Below are 6,497 nucleotides of genomic sequence, written 5' to 3'. Positions count from 1 at the left end.
TTCTATCTTAGTATTGTCTTTTATCAATTCTACATTACAATCTATTTTGTGTCTCCCAAACAACATAATCTTTGTTTTGCTTAGATTTAATGATAATTTATTTTTGTCAAACCATAGTTTTAGTTTATTTATTTCAGTTGTGATTATCTCTAAAGTCTGCTGCAAATTCTCACCGGAACAAAAAATATTGGTGTCATCTGCAAACAAAACAAATTTCAGTACTTGCGAAATTGTACATATGTCATTGATATATATTATGAATAATTTCGGACCTAATATTGACCCCTGTGGTACCCCGCATGTAATCTTCATGAAATCAGATTTATGGTCACCTATCTGCACAAACTGTTGCCTGTTTCTTAGATAGCTCGACAGCCAACTCCACCCAACTCCCCTAATACCACACTTTTCTAGTTTACTTAATAATATACTATGATCAATAGTATCAAATGCTTTTTTTAGGTCCACAAATACTCCAATTGCTATTTTTTTATTGTCTATACATTTTGTGATTTCCTCTATTAGTTCCATTAGTGCCATCAATGTTGATCTGTCCGTTCTGAATCCATATTGACTGTCTGTAAGGAGGTTGTGTTTTTCAATGAATTTGTCCAATCTATCTGAAAAAAGTTTTTTGAGTATTTTGGAGAATTGGGGGAGTAAAGAAACAGGCCTGTAGTTTGTGAAATGGTGTCTATCTCCATTTTTAAACAATGGTATCACTTTTGCAATTTTCATTTTGTCTGGAAATGTACCTGATTGAAAAGATAAATTGCAGATGTGGGTGAGTGGTTTCACAATTCCCTCAATAACTGTCTTTACTGTTAACATCTCTATATCATTCCAGTCTGCAGAAGTTTTGTTTTTACATTTTCTTACAATTTGGATAATTTCTTGACTCTTCATGGTAGGATTGGTAGAGTTCAATTACATTTGTTTTGTTTGTTTTTCTTGGCACGGACTCAACTTACACTACCGTTCAAAAGTTTGGGGTCACTTTGAAATGTCCTTATTTTTGAAAGAAAAGCACTGTTCTTTTCAATGAAGATCACTTTAAACTAATCAGAAATCCACTCTATACATTGCTAATGTGGTAAATGACTATTCTAGCTGCAAATGTCTGGGTTTTGATGCAATATCTCCATAGGTGTATAGAGGCCCATTTCCAGCAACTCTCACTCCAGTGTTCTAATGGTACAATGTGTTTGCTCATTGCCTCAGAAGGCTAATGGATGATTAGAAAACCCTTGTACAATCATGTTAGCACAGCTGAAAGCAGTTTAGCTCTTTAGAGAAGCTATAAAACTGATCTTCCTTTGAGCAGATTGAGTTTCTGGAGCATCACATTTGTGGTCCATGTACGTATTTTCAATAAGGTTGAAGTCAGGACTTGTTTTAAGCTTAATATTAGCCTGCTTTATCCTCCACAACCAGCTCTGGTGCATATTTGGGTTCATTGCCCTGTTGGGACTTGGGAGCTACAAGTAGTGTTCGAGTTTCTGATGGTTTATGCTGAAGAATTCTGAGGTAGTTCTCCTTCATTATTCCATCCACTTTGTGCAAAGAACCAGTTCCACTGGCAGCAAAACAGCCCCAGAGCATGATGATCCTACCACCACCACCAGCTGATACAGTGTCCCTCTGTACATAGTGGTCATTGTGGCCAAACAACTCAATCTTTGTCTCATCTGACCCTACAGATTTCCTCCAGAAGGCTTTTTCTTTGTCCGTGTGGTCAGCTTCAAACTTTAGTGAAGCTTGAAGGTGTCAATTTTGGAGCAGGGGGTTATTTATTGGATAGCAGCCTCTTAGTCCATAGTGATCTGAACTGTAGACAGTGATCCATAAGCTTCCAGTTCATGGCAGGGCTGTGCCATGGTGGTTCCCAAGTTGTTCCTGACCATCCAAACCAATTTCCTTTCAGCTGAGGGTGACAGTTTGGGTTTTCTTGAAGCAAAGTGGCTTGGCAAAGTGACTACGCCTCACAATAACTTGGATACAATTGTTTGAACTGATCTTGGAATTTGCAGTTGTTTAGAAATGGCTCCAAGAGCCATTCTGGAGTTGTGTACATCTGCGTTCCTCTTTCTCAGATCTGCACTGAGCTCCTTGGACTTTCCCATTTTACTGTGTGTTGGTCAATCCAATGAGTGCTGTAAATAAACCCTTTTTATGAAGGCACAGATAAGCTACCAGCTGTAGTCAATCATAATCACTAACAGGAAGTTAAGATACCTCGGCCTTGGCAAGATAAGAGATGTTGTGGAAGTTCCAGCACCTCTGAATTAATAATCTAAGAGTGCAGATGTAAATTTTTGACCCTGTGTGTATAATTTTGACCCTGTGTTGATTTCAGAAAACCCAAAGAAATTTAAAAATTGTGCACCAAATGTTAGTGATTTTTTTTTTTTTATTAAAGCCTGGGCTGCCAACTCTCACGCAATGAGCGTGAGACGCACGCATTTGATTGTCTTCACATGCTCACACGCCATACCTCCGATTTCTCACGCTAGAAAAAAAATCTAGTTTATCTGTCTAATCTAGGCTACCCATTGCATCACGCCAACCACTTGCGATCGATCAATTACGCCTTACGCACGGCTAAACAGGCAGAGAGGTGTTCCCTTCTGTACACACTCCCCTATGGTAGGTGGCGCATCTAATGATGCTGCACTTGCCGGAAGTTGGATAATTGCCTACTGTCAATTTAGAGGAAGAGGAGGGAGAAGAAGGTATCCGAGTTGAAGACGGGTGTCTCAGACAGGTTTGTACATATGCACGCCAATGTGTGGTGTTACTGGCATAATTATGAACTTATATAAAGTTTCTTAATCGTTTTAGCCTATAAGTGTTGTGAGAATATTTAATGCCATATCGAGAGCTATGTACTAGGCATGCTAAATCATTATAGGCCTACTGCCGTGCCACAGCCTCTATCTTCCCGAACAAGCAGCACGGGAGAGCACCTCCTTAGCACACGTTTATTAAGGTGCATTTTTAGTTTGTTTCTGTATGTTATCATACTTTATGACTTTATTTGAAGCCATACTGGAAATGTTGTAAAATAAAGCAAGAAAGAGATAATATTACAAATGCAAGAAGAGCCATTAGCCACCATACCTATTGTTTATTTTCAGGGTATTTATTTTTAATTATTTATGATGTATGTAATTGCTCAGTTAAAGTAAATAAAGCATGGTCACCTGTAATATCAAAGAACTTGAGCTTGTGAATAATTAAAAAAAAAAGACAGAGAACAATATACTGAGGAGACAGGGTTTCAAAGAGGGCAAGACAGGTAGAGAATATTTGTCAGATAACAGGCCCTGACGAATGCTCTGTTACTAATAAGAAACATAGATAAGAAATAAATGAATAAGAAATATATTAATATAGCTTATTTAAGTATGACCAAAATTTTTAAGCCCAACTTTGTGTGCACATTCCCACCTATGGCCAAGGTTCAGCTTTTTGTGTTTCAATACTGTTCAAACTTAATCATTTTAATGTTTCTTGTAGCACATGCACATTTTGCTTACTGTTTAAGCATTTTATTTGTTCTTTTGCTGTTGATATTTTTCCCCATGCCAATCTTCTGCTGAACCCAGTGGTGGGGAAAGCCCTTAAATGCATAATGAATAGTCAGTGAGGGACAATCTTATTTTTTGCAACAGTTATTAAAAACTTAACATTTAGTTTTAATTCAGAAGGTGTTTAGGCTTAGCTGATGAAATATTTTCAAACATGAACTTGCCTTTAAATCTGAAACACAGGTCTATAGGGCTACAGGAACATTGGCAGTCGTCTGTAGTTTTCTAGTGTGGGGGCTTTTAAGCCAAAACTTGGTGCTTTTGTTGGCCACAAGCTGAAGGCCTGGCAAGTCAGGGTGTGTAAGAATGTAGGTATGGCACAGCAGGCCACTCCAAAAATCCACCAGAATGCAGGAACATCTACTAAATCCAAAATCTCAAACACCCCCCCCCCCCCCCCCCCATTGTCCATCTCCAGCTGGACGACCCACAAACAAAACACCAGAATGCAGGGGGACAAGCGAATATCAAACTGAATACAAAATTCCCACTTACTGCATGGTGTGCGGAAAAATTTTGCCGTCAACCCCCCCCAAAAAAATCTCACTCCAAGGAATTTCGAAAAGTTGGCAGCCCTGTGAACAGCTGTATGCTGTTCAATCATTCTGCCACAGAAAAAGAGCAGTTCAAAGAAATTACTGAAAGCCCAAATATTACCATGACATTCATGTCACTGTCTGTAAACTTCTGACCACAACTGTAGCTGCATGTCTTTGAGGAAACCCACGCAGACAACACGCAAACTCCACACAGAAAGGCCCCCCATCAGCTGTTGGGCTTGAACCCAGAAACTTCTTGCTCTGAGGTGACAGTGCTAACCACTACACCACCGCACAGCCATGTAGATAGAGTCCATCCTTTACATAGCTTTCTCGCTACTTATCAAAAAAAAAAAATCATCTGAGCGCCTTAGATATAGAACCTGTATAAAATAACATTACATGGTGGTGCGAAGATATGACGTTTATCTTCTCCTGTTGAAAATATGTTCACCACTTGAAGATAAACTTCATATCTTCGCATAACTGTGTAATGTCCTCTAAATATAACATTCATATTTATGTAAAGAAATAAACAGGAAAAGATAGTTTACTGATAGTTCGCCTCCCTGGGGAGGTGTTCCAGGCATGTCCCCCCGGGAAGAGGCCCCGGGGAAGACCCAGGACACGCTGGAGGGACTATGTCTCTCGGCTGGCCTGGGAACGCCTCGGTGTTCTTCCTGAGGAGCTGGCCGAGGTGTCTGGGGAAAGGGAAGTTTGGGCTTCCATGCTTAGACTGCTGCCTCCGCGACCCGGTCTCGGATAAGCGGAAGAAGACGAGACGAGACGAGATAGTTTACTGATTCTTACATTCAGATTATCCTGATAGGATCCCTGTCTAATCACTGATAAGGAAAATAAAATTTATATTACATGTTGTATCTGTACAGTGTGTTCTCACTCTCCAGATTCACCGTGACCCTAAATCACCTTCAGTATTGACGGATTATCAATCAATCAAAGCTGCACACATTTTTTTTATTGTGTTCCAAAGCAAATGTTCCCATTTTCTTTCCACAATGATAAATCAGATCCAAGTCAGTTATAACTATGTTGTGGCATGTCGTTTTCCACAATAGAGTTCTCAAATCTCAGACTAATCCCTGTGTAATCTGTATCAGGTGATCAATCCATAAATCCATTAAAATGTCTTCGGCTCTGCCTGAGGAGTCACAGCGGCAGCACTTGGCAGTCTGTACGCTTTTATTGACAATCTGGGATAATTATGTGTTCATTAGACTGCCAGGAAGATGTAAAGCTTTCAGGTAAATGCTCACCGGGGTCACAGAGGAGAGGGTGCCATATCTCCAATCTCAGTTTTGATAAGATTATCTTCTTTATTCCCACTGCTAATGAAAAGGGGAATTCTGAAAGCCATTCTCAGCACTGTTTTGTTCACAGTACAGTGAAAACGGGACACACTTAAACACAGATTAACCTGAGGAATTGGCAGGAATCCAATTGGCAGGAGGTTAGTTTTTTTGTGTTCTTTCTTTGTTTCCTTTTGGATGGCCGCCAGCAAAGAGAAAATCACATAAGTTGCGCCAGGATTGTGCCGGGAAGGAAAGGAACTATCTGCCAGGTGAGCATGTCAGCTCCTGTCCTGAGAACCTTTTCTGAAACACATAATATTCTTTTACCTCTAAAAAACTCGAAGTCACAGTGTATGAACCCAAGCTAACAAGTGCTAGAAGTCAGTTTCACGCACGCATGCTCAAATATTCATAAACCTGCACAATAAATACACTGTTAAGCTGTGGAATCTCAATTGAAAAAATAATTTGGGGAAAAAATAGCCTGTATAGTCCTGAGAAGTGCCGTGAGCAGAGACAACCCTTGCTCATCGCTTTCATCGACCTGATCAAGGCATTCGACTTGGTCAGCAGAGAAGGACTCTTCACCCTCCTACACTGGATTGGATGTCCCCCCAAGCCCCTGAGGATGATCACGTCCTTCCATGACACTGTTGTGGCACTGAGTGGCACTGTTCAGTACGACGGATCATCCTCGGACCCCTTCCCAATCAAGAGCAGTGCCAAGCAGGGGTGCGTCCTCACTCCGACTCTCTTCGGCGTGTTCTTCTCCCTGCTGTTGTGCCACACCTTCCAACAGTCTGAAGATGGCATCTTCCTCCACACCAGGAGTAACGGGGGCCTCTTCAACCTGGCACGCCTCCGAGCAAAGACGAAGGTGCGGAAGGTCCTCATCAGAGAGATGCTCTTTCCAGACAATGCCGCCCTCACCGCCCACACTGAGGAAGCACTACAGCAACTTATCACCTGCTTTGCAGACGCCTGCAACAAGTTCAGGCTCACTATAAGCCTGAAGAAGACCAACATCATGGGCCAGGATGTCAGCAGAGCTCCCC

This window comes from Neoarius graeffei, chromosome 25 (genome assembly GCF_027579695.1).
Source record: "Neoarius graeffei isolate fNeoGra1 chromosome 25, fNeoGra1.pri, whole genome shotgun sequence".
Lineage (NCBI taxonomy): Eukaryota > Metazoa > Chordata > Actinopteri > Siluriformes > Ariidae > Neoarius > Neoarius graeffei.
This window is presented reverse-complemented; position numbering follows the sequence as displayed.